The sequence below is a fragment of the Xiphophorus hellerii genome, chromosome 18, assembly GCF_003331165.1.
Source record: "Xiphophorus hellerii strain 12219 chromosome 18, Xiphophorus_hellerii-4.1, whole genome shotgun sequence".
In the NCBI taxonomy this organism is placed as follows: Eukaryota; Metazoa; Chordata; class Actinopteri; order Cyprinodontiformes; family Poeciliidae; genus Xiphophorus; species Xiphophorus hellerii.
The window spans coordinates 10,509,642-10,528,100 of NC_045689.1; the positions used below are offsets into that span (position 1 = coordinate 10,509,642).

Consider the following 18,459-nt stretch of genomic DNA (forward strand, 5'->3'; position numbering starts at 1 on the left):
CATGACATGCTCAATACCAATAATTGCTCATTTCCAAATTTGTGGAGTAATCAGTCCTGTGCAAAAATACTGCAATTCAAAGATACTTGCTCCCAAAGGGAAACTGTCGTATCTCATATCCATGTATCTTTAGAGAGTCATGGATGGTGATGCTGGCAGCAGTCAGTCTTGCAACAAATCTGAGGAAGTCTCTGACTGAAGAGTACTAGGATTCCTACTGAGAGCTCAATATCCAAGCACAAGAAACTATTTTCCTCAGTAACATGTCATCCATGACAGCAGCTGGCAAGCACTGCTAATTCACCCAATTTTGTTTTGCCACACTTTAAAATCTTTGCTTGGTTGCATGTTTAGAAAGCGGGGCAGAGAGACTGAGATGGGGAGCTGATCCTTGCACATTATGGTCGATGGAAGGAATGTTTTGGACTTCTTTCTACCCTCCCTGTGCTCTTCCTGCTTTGCATCCATGAAACTTTCTTTTGAACTCCTCTGAGATTTGGGGTCTAATGGTGCATTTTATTTGTAGTTGGAACTCAGAAATTCTGAATTCCCAGTCTAAAAGAAATGAGCACACCACTACAGCTGGCTGCATTGCATTACAGACAGGAAAACAACTCTGAAAGAGTTCATATGCAGTAGCAAGGCATTGAGTTATAGTTGAACAGCAAAGCCAAGGTCATGAGAGGCGCAGAGTGCTCCGGTTCACATACTTACCAACAAGGTCCTACACTTAAAATCAAATTTGGGGGAATAATGACTCATTTATGTTTGGAATAAAAAATTTCTTAGTTGTATTCAAACTTAAAAGTTTTACAGAATAAAATTAGACATTACTAAAGTAAGAACAGTAAAATTGTTGAGGTTAGACAGAAACATGAACTCAGTGAGAGCTTATTAAATTTCTGTATGTTGCCTTTCAACACTAACTGGGAGCTATCAAGTAAAAGCAGATGTCACCAGTATGAACCAAACAGACCACTTATACAAACAAATCTATCCCAACTTGCATTTTCAGTCTGAATTCCTTCATAGTTGACTGGAACGGTTGTTTCTTCTGAACTTATTTAAACTACAGGTGCAAAATTAATGTGATGAAGATCGAGGCTCCCATCAAGAAGGTCTTTATTTTAAATACTATGAAGGTTCCTTCTATATGGAGTTGAAATGTTCTAATGAGAACATATGGGTTTTTTCCTGGGTGCTGCAGTTCCATTTCAATTAGCAGAATCATGCATGAAAGTTAAACTGTTTACTTCAAAGCTGCTGTGTGTGCATGCATAGTTTTGACTTTTTGATCCCCGTTGGACTGGCCACCTGGCCAGTAAATACCCTGCTTCTTGCCCAAGGACAAAGTCCCTGTCACCCCGTAACCTTAAAGACGACAAAAGACGAATAGAAATTGAGAGAACTCTCTAGCAGGTTATTAATAGTATATTAAATATATTTTTAAAATGGCAGGACACAGAAAACAAATATATTTATTAACCATCTTCTGCAGGGATCCCAGCTAACATTATGCTTAAGGTTTTCAGATGCAGCAGTCACTGCATGATACTGCTTTGCTACACTTTCAAAATAGCAGAGCAGCACAGGTGTGGATGATGCAAAATGAAATTTCTGTTTTTCCATCTCTTATTTATTCTGTTTGACTGCAACTAAACCCTCAGAGAAGCACTCAGAAATGCGTATGCAATGAATTTGGCAGATTGCAGTACATGGCCTTCACACAGAGCATCGGGTCTGAGAGAGAGTCTGTGGAAACCAAATCGAAAACAGGTGATGTTTCTCAGATACAAATTAGTGGAGACACAAAGTGGGAAGGCAAATCAGTTGCAAATAAAAAGTGAAAAACCAAGGCATACTTCCAGATTCTTTATATGCAATAAGATTTTAAATCAAGAGATAATCAACTAAGAGGCATTTTTTTAAATGGAGTCATTTACAAAAATCACTTCAGGTGGCTGAAGTGAAACACTCCAGGTCAGGAAGGATTACATTATATATAATCACCATCAGCCCCCTCTGTCTTTCAATACTTTATGCCAACATGTCAGAAGAGCAAATCAAGGTCTGATCTGTATTCACTATGAAACTCAACTCCAGATCTCTGTGGTTGGTTTGACTTGAATGCGTTATGAACAGTTAGGTAACCTATTGAGCGTTGGTTTTTCCATTGCTTGGTGTTCTTTACCATTGACAATGCTCACATTGAAAAAGTAGCTGTATTGGCCTCTGCTGCTCCCTCTCTGTCTGATGCAACATGCTGCCCAGGTTCATATCCACAGAGAGCTTTTTGTAAGTAAAGGCTGCAAAAAGAGCAGCCAAGAAACTCATCGCATTTTACGCTTTTCAAAAACAAAGCCACCAGTTTATAAAGCAGAAGACTAACTTTTCCAATTTGAACCACATTGAAATATTCTGAGCTGAATGAACAACAAGTCATATCAAAACAGAGTAAGCATCCTGATGGTAAACGACTTAGCTGACTGTTCTGCATTCTCTTCTGCAGGAGAAAGGATAGAGTTTACTAAAAACTGTAGCTAAATGTTTCACGTCAGATACAGCTTTCCTAACAGAGTTAGCCATTTTTTGGAGAATGTGCAAGAGACTAAATGTAGCATGTTATTTTCACTGGCCATTAACGATACAAAGTATAGACAGGGAATAGTTTTTTATTAAGAGCAATGAAGTAGCAAATGAGACTTGGCATTATCAGATATTTAAATCTTTGATTTGTTATTGTATCTGGGAGCAAAAACAATGACTTACAATAATTTGATCGGATTGACCAATTTAAGTGAATCAACTAAACCTCAAACCTCCAGTGAGAACTTAGAAGCTTATACTCAGTCTTACAGGTGTTCCAGGGCTGGGAAAAAAGGTTTCTATCTCAAGAGCGTAACCAAAAAGAAAAATAGTTAACTCCAGCTACACCAACACACGAGTGTGTGAAACATTGTGCCGAAATCAAAAACAATCAAAAGTTCTGTTGAGGAGAAACCGAACAGTCACCCAATGACCAAAATAGGAGAGATAAAAGTCGTGATACAAAATTTAAAAACCACCACATGACTTAACGTCCAAGAAAACGCTTATTCAGAGCTGACATACACCAATTACGCCGCAACTGTCGAGATGTCTTGAAACCTGTCACTTCTTAAAGAAAGATCTGCTAGAAACACAAAGGGACAAGATACAGAAGTGGCATCTTACCATAAAGACATCGCTTTAAGTCAGGCGATTTTCACACAGCGATGCAAATCTAATCACAGCAGCCAAGTAGAATTTGCTCTTCAATGTGTCATCCAAAAGGAGGTCCGAACACACTCACCAGCCAGGACAGTGTGGGACAAGACAGAGACAGACAAGAAGTGTGTGTTTGTGTGGGGAAGACAGCAAGTTCCTGCTAGTGACGCGAGTATGGGGAAGGAGAAAAAAAAAAAAAACAAAAAAAAAAAACCTTGGCTTCAGTTCCCAGCTAAGAGGGAAACAGCTGCTGGAGGAAATGGAGGGGGGCTGGAAAACACAGAGAGGCAGGGCTTAGTGTGAAGCACGCTCAAAGTCTTACTGAAGCGGTCCAAAAACCACCCACTCTCACAGATACCCTGACTGAGCTCCTTCAGAAGAGAAGACCATGTGAACACACACACAGAGCTGTCCAGGATTGGCTAATTAATGCTCAGCTCAACTTGCTGAACTGGACAAAGCCCACAGGGCTGCTCAGGATTAGGTCCAACAAAGTGCAGATCCATCAAAACTCACCAGCACCTCTGAGGCAGTGAAATCAGCGAGAGAACACCTATCAAAGCAGCATGTGATGTGAGAGCAATTGTCATCGTTCCATAAACAGTGTTTGATATCACAACAGAACAAAATGCTACATTCAGTGTCATTATGGAGCCATTATTTTACACCTATGGTTATAGAATTAAAGAGTCTGACATGAGATACTGACCTATGGTTGTCAAAATAATACTTTGGTATAGCAAACAAGAAAAAAAAACTTTAAAGATATTGATCTGTTTAAAAATAAATACCCAAATGGGTTCACATCTGCACACCAGAGCTGCAAGCACAAAGAGTGTAAACAATAAACCTAGCCTTGGCTTAACGGGGTGCAAGCAAAGTCTGGCACTAAACAGCACAACCTTCTTTATAGAAGAGAAGCACTTACACTTGCTTATAATTAGGAAGACATGCAATATACACCAATACTGTTGAATGCTGTGATAAATAATCAAATTATAAACTATTATTGCATTTCCGCATGGGATTGATCAAAAACTAGACTTTACAAAGTTAAAATCTCCATCAGCTTTGTGAAATGTGAAGACATGTTCACTGAATTTCCTCAATTAGGAGAAACTTCAAAAATAGCAAACTGTGTTTTACATAGTAAGAGATAAAACCAAGTGTCACAGAGAAAAATAAGAGTTTGCATTATCATGACAGAATCTGTTAATAGATCTCAAATAAAAAAATTGGGGTTGTGATTGACACAAACATCAGATTCATTTAGCATAAAAAGTGCTTTATAATAGCCATCATTGTGAGGGTTAGTAAACTTTAACAGGAAAAATAATGGGATCACAACTGACATTTAAAAGAAAAACCATCATTTTCACAGTCATTGCACATTAAATTCTCCCTTTATGCATCTGGCTGATTGCTGTTGTCAGGGCAGACGAAGGTCAATAATGGACCCATTTGTCCAAATGACTTCCTGCTCCTCAGACACACCCATTAGCAAAGGATAAGAGGCCGTTTACAGTCTGTGCATCTCAGTTTACCCAGGAAGAATAACTTTGGCAACTATGTGTTAAAACTAGGAGCCAGTGCTAGCTTTTCATACAGACTGTGGTATTTCCAACACTGGTTTAGAGCCAAAGCCAGACCCTTATTCAGAGGGTCCACGGAGTCCTGACATGAGTTTCTAAAGTTCATGCAGTCAAAAAATTCAAACTTTGTTCACTGTCAGGCATTACAATTATAACTGAACTGCTTTTCATTGTCACATTATAACATCCAAAGAAGTGCTCTTGTATTTTATGGCAAAACCTCAATTAGCACAAAATTGTGAGGAATAAAACGACCGAAGGTTTCAACAAGTCTTAGTATGGCTCGTCACAGCTTGTGAACTTCATTAGAACAAGTTTGCACTTTCTGCAGTCACAGCTCAAAGACTTTTGGGTTATGTCCATACACTCTTATGTTTTATGGATTTATGGGGGATTTGGTAGACTTAAATCTGGATACTCAATCTCATCTTTACAGACTCAAACATAATGTTAACTATTCAGTTTAGCCAAATATTAACTGTGTCTACATTATGGATTTTCTTCTTCTTTTTTTTTTACACATGGGCAACATTTCGATTGTGGTACTTCAGTCAAAAATGTACATAGATATCCACATATAAACTTTATTGAAAAGAAAACCCCAAATAAAGAATAAAATGCATTACATCAACCTAATCTTTTGCAGTTTCAGTGTTTCCCATCATCACACCAACAAAACATTGAGCTGCAATGTTTCTTGCTTCCTCATTGCTGCATCTATGGCTGCTAAATCACGGTTGTTCCACTTCAAACGTTGACGTATGCATTCCTGACTGTGCTCAAGCTTAAACTCTACCCTTTGCTCATGTAATGACAACACAATCTGGTGTCAATGTTTTACCCCTCAAGTGAGCATGAAAAACAGGGAAGACCTGTGCAGTGTTAGCCAACAAAGTTTAATAAGGCCAGGGCAGAACTGGTTTTTAAAGCCGCTCCAGCAAAGAAGCAGCTTTAGGTTTAACAGGTGTGAGTACTTCTGCAAGGCACTGCACCCAGTACATAACTCCAATTTTAGGCATTTACTTCAGGCTTGTTGAGGATGTCTACATGCTTGTTCCCCTACTTTTTCATACCCGAATAGTTGAACCAACAGTATGAAAGCTTGGAATGTGTAGCTTCATATATCTGGTTAACTGACATAATTCACCACCCCCATCTTGTTGGACTATCAATCAATTTTACTTGATTGAATCTCGTGATTAAACACAACATTCTACTCAGGTATCATTAACATTTCCCTTCATTTCTTAACATTCCAGATATCACGAGCAACCTCCTTTACCTTGTGACTGACTAGCATAATCAAATGGATTCAGAAAATGACATGCAATATTATTCTCCACCAACATTCAGTACACAAAGATCTATAGAGCTGCATTGTTGGTCAAAAAGTCACAAGCTCTTCTCTTTTCAGCTCAGGTCGTTCAAATGTAATCCGTCTCAAACATTCTGTGGCTGCCGATGTTCTGCAGAACTCCCACATAAGTAGTTTGGATTTTGTAACAGGGTGGACTTTCTCATCACCTCCTTGGTTTATGGTTAAAACATGCTAAAGAGAGTGCTTTATTTCATGTAATCCATTGGTCTTTGTAATCATATTTGTATCATTTGTGTCACAACAAGGAGGTTAGTAGCTTCTAATCCATGGTTTTTCCAATGTGGCTCTTCGTAAAGAAGAGATGAGCTGAGTTAGGCCCACTTCACCAGGTAATGACAGAAGAGCTGCAGCGACAAAAATACTACAGAGATTATTTTAAAGCTTTTCTTGTCTACCAATATCAGTAAACACTATTATAAATTCCATTTTGTTTGTTAAATTCTGCAATTCTGCCCTACAAGATTGGCGACCTGTCCAGGGTGTACCCTGCCTCTCACCCGAAACGTTTGCTGGATAGGCACCAGCACCCTTCTTGACCCCTCCAGAGACAAGGGTGTATAGAAATGGATGGATGGAAATTCTGTAATTCTGTCTGCAAATCATTGGGCCATAAGTTAGTGAAATGCCAGGATAAACTACAAACTAGTCAATAACTAGTGTGGTCAGGTTTCAACATGTGCTTTCAAAGGTTGGAAATTTTTTTTCCATTTCACCAAAAATTGCTAGGAGGAGTTGGATCCAAAGTTTTCAGGAATAAATTGAGGAAAATTTGTTCTTTCCATCATCAAAATGATAAATGCCAAATTTCAGACTGATTTTTAGTTTGAAATTGAATCAAACAATTGAACCAAACAACAACAACCAACCAACAACAATTTTCAATTCCTGTTTCAAACATTATGAAAACAGGAATTGAAGATTGACAAACATCCTAGTCCAGCTACATCTGACATACTACATTGCATATATCGGATTCACACCATCTGGGTCACATTACTAAATTTCAGGTTATTGACTTATAAAAAAAACTACATAGTTTAATCAAGATGCCACAATGAAACTATATTTTATGGGTCACCTTGTGGCTCTTCATTTACAGGCACTAACGAAATGGTACCATTAACATAATAAATGATATTTGGCAGAACATGTTAATGAGCTCAAGCAGAGGCAATGCTCCGACACAATGTCATGCATTATAAATGCAGTAAGCACTAAAGAACTGGTGGTTGTTCTAGGAAACCTGGGATTGTTTGGACCAAGCTAAAATAGAGGCCAGGTTTCAGTGTTTCAAAAGTACTGCAGCATGGCAAAAAGATGAAATGCAAGAAGAGATGGACATTACTACAACCACAATACTGTTATGGAGATGCTGAGAAACATGCTGTTCTTAAAAGATTAAGTGTCTGCATTCAAAAATATTTTTGCTGGAAATACAAGTTTTGTTTCAAAAAGTTTTATTTTTCATATGCAAGAATCAGTCGCTAAACTGGGTTAGATTGCTGCTAGATTTAAACTCCTCTTTTCCTAATGCCCCAACTGCACAGCAATCCTTTCTAAACAAGTTTACCTCTGCTGAGAATCTCTTGTGAAACCTCTTTCATGTCCTTGCCATTTTATCATCTACTTCTCATTAACAGGACAATTAGTTTGCAGTAACTAAGGCACAAATCCAATTTGGTTCACAAGCATTTTGTATTGCATATCAAGATGCTCCCAAGAGGAAGCACTGCAGAGGTTAGCGAATATGGAAAACTGTGGCTTTTAATGATCCAATGTTGTTGATGAAGGCTAGAGGGAAGTGAGAGTGAACCATTTATCAGCAGACAGCCTCAGGGAAGGCACAGACAGTCAACCGTTTCAGACCCAATGCGTTTCAATTCAAACAAGGTCTCTAGTGACTGATTGCTTCTGTGGTCAGTGGCACTTTTAAATGGGTTTAGGTTGAAATAACGGTCATTAAATATCCCTATAAAGAGCCATGCTGGGTGTCCCCGGATAATGCCCCTATTTTTAATGCTAGGTGTGAAATTACCTTATAAAAACATTCTTAGTCACATGACCAAGAATAGAAACACCTCGACTGGAACATGGCTCTGAATGTTTCCTAAAGCCATTCAGTAAAACAATTGTGTTAAACAACTTTTTACTCTTCTAAAGAAGTTTTGAAGAGATTAAAACTCTCTATAAAGACAAGGAAGCAATAAATCTACTTGCAACTTCCTTTGTACTAGCCATGATCCAATCAGATCTGTGATTGATTTATATAATAGATTTGTTTTGTTCAAGTTTTGACTTTTACTCAAATTTGTTTCCTCTTTAACAGGGTGTAAAAGTAGCTCAGATAAGACAGCAATATCAAAATTCTGCATCACAACTGTGCACAAATTTATCATGAAATGCGACATTGCTACATACTCTTATTGCTTAAGCAACAATTAAGCCAAAACACCTTTTGCTGTCCAATTATTAAATAAAAAAGAAAAAAGATATCACCACATGACTACAGCAGCTGAGCTTGAGACATGTTAGAAGTATTGTTTTAGCTGCAGATGCATTCTGCCACAAATGATCAATAGTACACTAAAGGAATGTCATTACATTTTAGGCATAAAATGTTTGGGGGGTTTTTCTAAAGGGAATTTAAATATTTGTGTAGAAATATACATAAATATATATATAGCATAAGTGCTTAAATACATTTGCAGAACATGCCAATTGTTTTGATCCAACATCAAAATAATTGATTACTGAAATAATCGTAAGCTGCAGCTCTACAGCAAAGGAAAAATGTTTGCGCATTTGATTGATGCATCTCTAGAAGTACTTTTCTTTCTAAGCAAGGTGATCAACCCTTTGACATCAGTTCCAAAAATTACTCAAAAGGGACACAAATGTAATCAGCTCATCTGATCATGTATTCGCAATGATCAGATGAATGCAAAACAGTTTCTGCTGACTTAGTTAGCAGGACAATAGATTAATTCCTTTCACCCTTCTGGCAAACAGATCACATTTTTTAAGATATGAAAAAAAGAAGGAAGTCAAAATTCAAGTATCTTTTTTTTTTTTTTTTTTTTTTTTAGAGATTCAGGCAGCAAATGAAATTGCTTTGTGTATGACAAAGTGTGGAGATAGTGGTCTGATCTCAAAGTCAGTGAATTAAAAGCAGAACCTACCAGCCAATCCAGACACGGTCAAAGACGACTTGACACATTCTGCACATCAGCCTAGAAACGCTCTGATGACAAGGAGCTTGCCCGAGAGGCAATTTGGATGTCATGTCATTGATGGAGTTAAATTAGTATACCCTCATATTTAAGCTTGTGGCCCTGTTAAGAAAATAAAAATCATGAACTACGATCAAACATGCCATGAAGGAACAGGGGCAACTAATCAGCTGCTGTCGTCACCTTCATGGATTTTTAATTAAAGAAGCTAATTTATAAAGGATCAGATGAAACCACTGTAGTGAAAAGTGTCTTTAGCTTTCCATGTTGCTTTGATCTCACAAAGATGCTCTTCTTCAAACTCCAGTAGTCCCAACAGCATTAGTACTACCCCTAACTGAACAGTTAGGTAACTGGCAGTGCAAGAAATCTCCAAATAATTTTTTCTTTTTCGACACCCTCGGTAGAGGACATGACCAACATGACCCTTAGCACATTGGAAAGAACCGACCGACACCTTGGAAAGAAAACGGGAAGGATGCTGTACGCCACTGCAGCAACAAGATCCCAGTAGTGGACGTCTACCAGAACAGGGGACAATTCAATTATTCATGCCATTACAGCATGGGGAAACAATGGCTCGGCTGAATGGATAGTTGTAATAAGAGGAAAGCTAAGTGTATGGGTCAAGTAACATCAAGGTAACAGGAAGACGGTCTTGGCAGGGGACTAAGTGAAACTATGAAAAGAATTGGGCTTAAAAAGAGTCAAAGTTTATTCAATCTTTTTGTGCCAACATTTACTACAATGCCATATCAAACCAAAAGAATTTCTTTGAAACATCAGTTACATAAAAAGTACTAATTTGAGTATTAGTTCATAGAAATTGACATGAGGTAGGTCAAGAACTTTTCAAATATGAAAGGAGGACCAAAAGACCAGAGCTAATTTACTACAATTCACAAAACCACTTTATTTGGAAAAATTTCTATGAAGATATCCCAAGATGAGAAACTCCTCAGGTACACTGCATCAACTCCAAATCTTTGAAACTCTTTTTCAAAAACTGCCAACCAATATATCCAGTAGAGCGAAGACAAGACAACAGCCCTTATAGATCTAGCCATCGTCTTCAGCTTGTCAGAGATCTGCCTGAGGAGATGGCAAGTCCAAAAGGGATATACAATTCCTCCAGCGAGTTTGGAAGTCTGTCTCTCTCTCAGAGGTAGACCTCCAGAGGGAGCTGCTCTTTTGACTCCTATCAATGTGAAGGAGTAGCAGCTGTATTTTCAGCTCAACCTTGTATAACAAAGCTCCTCATCACATCTCTAACACAGAGTCCACCCACCCGACAAAGGACATTTGAGACAATCATCTGATCGGTATCCACTGACTAGAGATGAGTCAAAACCAAGTGAGCAATAGATCAGAAGCTTTCAGGTTCAGATCTTTCTTCACTCCTAGAGATTGAAACATGTCTGCAGATGATACCTTGATCCAACAAATACTTAAGTCAACAGGATGTTAAAATGCAAATATTTTTCCTAGTGACATAGACACTTCACCTTTCTCCCAGTTTAAGACTTAATGCTGTGTAGTTAAGAGTGCACAAAGAGACTGATTTGAGTGCATACATCTCTGCAAACTAACAAAAAGGCAAAATCAAATTCTGTGCACACAGATCCATTTTAATATTTCCACATTTGTTGAGGTACTACTATGTAATATGTGAAAATATTTCATATTTTAGCTGAAGATTTGTCATGAAGGAACTAAGAACAGCAAGTTTCCACCCCTGGACTGGAAACCGCACCAATGCACACTCAAGACTCTGGCTTTAAGATGCCAACAGAACCACAATACCTCCAAAACAGCAAAGATACGACCCAGAAATTTCCAAACTACAAAGTAGAAGCCCTCTCCTCCATGAACACCACAGACAGAATCAGTCAAAGGGGTGCAACATCCCTGACTCCAACACATCTCTGCCCACCGCATTAGCATCCACAACGACTCTTTGACATGAGCTGAAACATTTAATTTTCCTTTGAGATAAAGTGTTTTGAATCAAACCCTATGCATTTATCAGTTCCATCTTATCAGTATAAAAAAAATCTTGTTGCAGTTTCCAATCCTTAGCTCACACAGAACAAACACCTTTAATGCACTAACTTAGGGAAAATTACAGTGTTTAGCAATTCTTCTGTGGTTCAGTTTCAGACTAAAGGAAGAAGAAAGTTTGCGCCATGAATGCTACTCCACAAACCAGAGACAGCCATAATAAAAACTTGATTCAACAATAGTCATTTTACAGCTGCTTCAACATTCGACTGAGGTGTGGTCTATATTTAAGCATACACAGAAAAAAAAACGCTGCATACTGGATCAGCGGAGTTGTGCTGATTCTCTAAATCAGGAGTGCCCAAAGTCAGTCCTCGAGGACCGGCATCCTGCGTGCGTTAGTTCTCTCCCCGGTGGTAGTAACAATCTTTTCAGCATGTCAATGTTCTTCTTAGGCCTTCTAACGAGCCATCATTTGATGCAGGTGTGTGAAACCATGGAGAGAACTAAAACACGCAGGATGCCGGCCCTCGAGTACCGACTTTGGGCACCCCTGACTAAATGGTGTGCATGCAGACACTGTCTTTGCACTGACCCCCAGGTTTGGGTACATCTTTTTGCATGGCTTTCTTTTGTGTCAGGAAACAAAATAAGGATGATGGGGATATGAGTTAAGTGATGAGATAGTCACATTCTTTACACTGTGCAGACCGTAGTAAAACAAAAGAGTGGATTGGATTATTAACATCTCAACAGGAGTTGTGCGTTACTGCCTCTGAGGCTGGAAATTACAGCGTTTCGCAGCTACTGAACACAAAAAGCAGTTTGGGAATAAACAGGAGGGAATTATTGTCAGGAGTAATTTTCATTCAAAGTATTTTCCAGCTCCATGCTGTAAACCTTCAGTGTACGAGTATAGAAACATGTGGGTGGAAGATTCTTCCAGGAGGAGCACTTTACACCACATCCTTCTCACAGTTAAAAGATGAAAGTAACCTCAACTTCTCTCTCTCTCTCTCTCTGGTGAGCATTAAAACTGTAGCAAACCTCCACGATCTGCTAAAGAACTTAAGAATTCAGTCAACAGCAGCAACAGGGATCACATATACTGCATCAGGGGTGTCAAACTCCAGTCCTCAAGGGCCGGTGTCCTGCAACTTTTAGATGTGCCTCTGCTGCACCACACCTGAATAGAATGATTAAGTCATTAGCAGGACTCTGGAGAACTGATCTACACAAGGAGGAGGTAATTAAGCCATTTCATTCCAGTGTCTTGTACTTGTGGCACATCTAAAAAACTGCAGGACACCGGCCCTTGAGGCCTGGAGTTTGACACCTGCGCTGTAGATCAACCAAGCCTTTTACTCTATCTATGCAACTTACCTGGTGGAGTATAGGGAGAACTGGATTTTGATTGTTTATCAGTGTCATAGATGGAATAGATGAGACATTTTGCACACATTTCCGCAGAGATGAGATGCCAGAATGTTTGCGAGACCTTGTCAAGTTTTTGTTTTCATTGCTACAAGGAGCAATGAAAACATTTATTGAACAAAAAAGTCCAATAAATGTCTAACTTTCTTTGTTTTCACAGTAGTTCTGTGAAAACTAATTGCTTAAAAGATTAAAATCAGTGTGTAAAGACACTCAGCGAACTTCTCCTTTACTACAGCCCGATATGCTTCCAACGCCGAGCTTAGCTTTGTCCAAAGTGGTTCTGGACTGTAGACAAACAGTTCTTCTGGAGATACTGATTCAGTTTCAATTGCATGTGATTGCAGTTTGTGCAAACCTATTTCAGACATCATCTCATTTAGGTTAGGAAACATTTTACCATAAATGTGTTGAAGTTTTGTACTGTGTCCTAACTTGCATTCATCGATGAAAGACCAAAAATCTATTCCTTTGTGCAGAAGTCAAAGGTTAAAGTCATGCATCGTATCAAAGCCTCTCAGTAAACTATCAGCAAGTAAAAACTTTGGTTTGTTAAAAGACAAACAAAAACTAGTTGAAGCTACTTTGATGAGCAATGAAAAGTGTTTGGCAGAGATATAAAAGCAGTTTTGTGTACGGTGAGGCACTGGAGTGTTTCAATTCTCTCATACAAAAACAAACATGAGGCCGTTTAAATGGCCTGCTGTCCAGCAGAGCCAGCGCAGGGCTTTGCTCAGCACCACACTGCTCTTAATGGGATTTGACAACATTAACATTCTACTGAGTCAGCATCGGACTCTGTGCCTGCAGTAGCTGATGTGCCGAGTACAGCCTGGGCTCTTAACTGTACATCTCTATTATTGTGCATGTGGGAAATATTATTAGGGAACGACTGAAAACTTGTGCATCACTTTCAGATACGAGATAAGTGGCAGAAGCTTTAGCAATCTACAACAACAGAGTCAATGATCACACTCATGTTAATGTTGCTCAGGTTCGTGCGGACGTAGTAAAAAGAGCAAAATGTTTAATTCACCTGAGATTTAGCAGCAAGAAGATAAATACATTAAGGTTTAATATTGCAAGAATTTGGCATTATTCAAAACTCGCTAAAATATGTAAAACACATGGTTCACCATCTTACACTATTTTGGTGTTAGAAACCACAAACTAACTTTTGAATAACTCCAGTTTCGCAGCGTTTAACGCCTGAGGTTAACCAATACCGAGTTCCTACTGGCAGAGCAGATATAAAAAAGAGGTGCTAATGGCCAATACTTACTTGGCTGTACTTTTTTTTTATTAATATGAGGGTTAGAAAGAAATACAGAAAGGATCCGTTAATATGAGAGAAAACAATAACCCAACATTTCACTTTGTGACCAGAATCTGAATTTTACTTTGTTATGACCTGTTTCAAACTCCTAAATCGACTCCATTTTGTTAAAATTGATCACTAGCAGATCATAGGAAGCCCTTCATCTTGTGATCTGAGTTAGCTCTCACCAAGACATTGTTCAGCAGAAGGTCCAGCAAAGACCAGACTTCCTGCGACAACTAAACAAGTATAACCTTCTACTGGAGCTGCTGGTCATCTTCAGATTATGCAAGATCGTCAGGGCTGACCTTCCCTCCATCCAGGACTTGCACAAGTCCAGGGGTCAGGAAAAGGGCAGCAAACTTATCTGCACACCCCACACATCCTGGATACAGACGTTTATTCTCAGATCGCCACTATATGTAAAAACCAGTCGCCACAAACAATTTCTTCCCCCAGACTCTGATGAACACACTACAGCTTGAGTAGTCAACTGTTCTGATGTGAAACAAGAAAAGCACTTCTGCACTGTCAAAATAACTAGTTACCTTTCTTTCTTTAAAAAAAAAGAAGAAGAAAGGACATGTGGCTGCAAACATGTACGTATTGTTCCTTTGATAATTTTATTTCCTCCATAGTTTATACATTTCTGCTTTATGTCTTTACACTGTGAAAACTTGATACACAAGTCAAATTATTTTTTGCACACAATGTTGGCCTGATTATTCATATGTGCTGCTACCATGTTACACTGGCAAGATAGTTTCTGAGTTAAAAATTCAGTCTTTTTCAGTTTTGATGATATTATTGGTCCAAACTGTGACGACAACATGACTCAGTAAATAACATTCCATACAATTTGCTATAGGAGAGGAGTTTTTGTTTATTACAACAACCCCAAATGAAAATAAACCAAACAATGACAACAGTCAGCCAAGCTGCCACATCAGCCAACTATGTAGTCCATCTGCTGCTGGTCCGCCCACACGATCCTTTATCACACTTGATCTGGACAGCAGCCTGCCAGGGCCCAGCAGGGCAAAGCAGATGGTGTGGGCAAAGGCTGAGCACTTAGCCTCCACTAACAGGCAAGCCTTAAATCAGACAGACTGTGAACGGAGACCCGCAGCCTTACTGCTGTACAAACTGAAACACGTTCCCAGCAGTGTGGTGCGATGCACGAGTGACTAAGGGTTGTTAATGCATGGATGTGGTAAGATGGGAGTCATAAAAGACGAGCAGAGTCAATTCCAGTAGTCTGATGCTGACGCCATCTCTGCAGACATTTGAGAAGTTGTCACCGTTATCAACTTTATGCGGCTGATTTTTTTTTCTCCTTCCCGTTTAAATTAAATATTTTATAGACAGTTTGGGTCATGAAACAAGCAACTCAAGTAAAAGTGACAGACACCTTCGGAGCCAACAGTTCAACAGGTTAGACGGTTTTAAAGTAAGATTCGTAACAGAACCGCACTTTCAATAGAAAAACTTGTCCAACTCTTACAAAAAAAAAACATCCATGTCTTGGTTTCTTCTTGTAGTCACTGTAACAGAGCAACGAAGTAACACAACGACACATTATTGTAGCTAAACAGTTTGGGACTCGAACTGGTTGTTGAACGCGAAGAGAGTTAATCGGCACTCGGAGGAAAGTTTGTGTTTGAAGAGATTTGTGTTGTCCACAAAGTGAAGCCAAGCGGCTACAGCTATATACAGCTCTTTTAGACTTTATTAACAACGTCCGAGAAGAAAAGAGAAACACAAACTTACCATAAGCAGCCTTCCAACGAACGCATCCACACGAGTCTCCGAGAAAAGCGAGTCGAGACAGAAGAAATCCCCTCTCACGACTTCGTCTCTCCTCAGACAATCTGAGCACTCGACACAAACACGCAAAATGTCGGGAAAGTGTAACAAACAGCGGTGAAAAATGGCTGAATGTAGTCCAGTTTTTTGGAGGGGGCAGGGAAGGTGAAAGGACTGTGAAGATGGAACAGAGCGGCTTTCTTTCTTTGTTCCTTCTGGCTGCAGCTTGTTCTGTGGATATATTATAGCCGCTCATGTGTCCCAGACCGCCGCTGATTGGCTGGAGCCACGGGATCAAGCAAAGGTGAGTGACGTTAATTTCGCCACAATAATGATGCATTTCCGGTCACGGTGCCTCCAGACAAAATAGATGTAGCAAGAATACTGCTTAGTAAAGAGAATATTGTTTCGCAATTTAAAGGAATAAAGCTAAAATAGTAATTTTTTAATTAATTTTATGTAGTGTTTATGGTTTGTACTTTCAAAAGTGCTGTACTTTTTAAACATGATTACTTGGTGCTTTTATTTTTGTATAGTGTTTATAGTGCTTCCTGTTTTATGCTAGCGTTTAACCTGCGGTAGGGTGGAGGCGCTTTCATGCTTTACATAGTTTTATACTGAGCCTAATCAAGATATTCTGGCGCTTATGAAATTCGTGCCTATGAAATTTACGTGTTATGATCGTTTTCCCATATTTTCCTTCGGTTTTCATGTGTGAATCTAAAAATTTAAACTTAAAAATCACCTCATTTAAATTCAGTTAAACGAAATGTAATGTTTATTTATTTATTAGCAGTACACTACCAACCATCAATCACAACGTCTTCCGCCACTATAAATACACAACTTCCTACGGACTGTCATTTTATTTTATATCTATGCGCATATGTTCAGCCTAACTTGGATCAGGCTGTATTTGTGTTATTTCATGCTTGGCTTTGTCTAAAGTGGTCAGTGTGGTGAAAATGACATGAAATGATGCAAAAGGCTATCCAATTCTGTGGATATTACAAGTGGAGTAATAGTTTCATTAATCTAAAGCAGCGTTTTAGCAATCTATGTTCAGTGTAGAGTATTCATCTATAGATTTGATCAGTCTGAGCATGTCATCATTTTTACCTGAAGGTGATCAAATGCAGACTAAATTCATTTAAAAATGCTTTGAAGTAGCAATTTAATTTAAACCCCAAACAGGGAGCTCAGGTTTTAACTTTATTACACAGCTGCAGTTTATATCAATGTTAACTTAAAGTTGTTAATCTCTGCAGGGAGCATTCATTAGCCAGTGAGCAAATATGCAGATAATTGGGCTGAACAGCTGAGTTGAGCAGATTTGTAACCAATGTCCCACAGTTTTTAGTGGAGCCATTATGACTGTGTCAAGCAGCATGTTTTTCAAGGCTTGTCATCAATAAAGCAATATCAAAGCAGATGAGATTCTGCAACTAGAAGAAATCTCATATCACTTTTAGGAACTACATACTATCGCCTAAGAGGTCAATGCTCATCCCAGTAGAGCAGGATTTCACAGAGACCAATTCAGGAGTTTTGGAGTGGAGAGGATCTAATAGTCAATCGTAATAGTCCCTGATTTTTAAAAGCAGAAATTATTAAACCGCTGATATGTCTTGCTTCTTTGAAGTTCCAAACCAATAAATACCATTAGCACTATTAGCTGTTTAGCTTTGGCAAAAAGAGGATTTGGCATGTTCATCATAGTTGCTACCCACCTACTAAGCTTAGCAGCGAAACCCACACATTCTTTATTTATTTATTTTTTTATTACAATTTTGGCACTACTAAATTGTCAACTAAACCCAACTTTCCTTTCTTTAAGAATATTGTATTTGATTTATACATTAGATTAGATTTTTTGTCTTTCAGCTCATAGCATTTTTATTTCATTTTTGTAGTTTCTAAAGCATTACTTGGCAGAAAATGCTATCTTTTTTCAGATTTCTGTTCACTCACATCTCTTCATGTACAAATCCACAAGAGAATATCCCACCAATCACTCCTTTGCATATACTCATTGGCTGAGTAATTCTGTTATACTGATGGTCCTCTGCTTCGCCATTTAAAGACTCCGTACGAAGTCCAAAGACAAATACAGAAGAGACACGTGAGAACTGTGAGGAAACAGGCAAACAGGGTTACTTTGTGAAAAAGACAAGGAAGGGGAGGGATAGGGGAGCAGCCGGTGAGAGAGAAGACATAATGAAAGATAGGGAATGAAAACATCTGATGTAAAGAGGCCTACCAGAGGACGTGGGGAGGAATCTGTAAGGAACAGCAGAGGCAAGTTTCCTTGAAGTCGCCCCCCCAAAAAGCTGACAGGCAGGCAGATACATGCTGCCTCACCGTCTCAGAGCTTTGTTCAGCACACAACAGATATGCATGAGACTTGCCCTTGCACAACTTGAGAAATTCTGCACTCCATTGTAGCTCTTAGTC

General features: G+C 38.9%; 1 protein-coding gene across 2 annotated transcripts in view; it reads right to left on the reverse strand.

Moving 5' to 3' along the window:
- The window catches only part of LOC116708118 (SPRY domain-containing SOCS box protein 4), a 32,184-nt gene extending 15,915 nt beyond the window's left edge, over positions 1-16,269 (reverse strand). Inside the window, exon 1 of one of the 2 annotated variants that reach the window (XM_032545907.1) lies at positions 15,970-16,269. The gene's annotated coding sequence lies outside the window, so the exon portion shown is untranslated. Of the gene's footprint in view, positions 1-3,213; positions 3,365-15,969 lie in introns of those variants that run through there. The other variant, XM_032545908.1, reaches the window with a different exon arrangement.
- Positions 16,270-18,459: the final 2,190 nt, after the last annotated feature.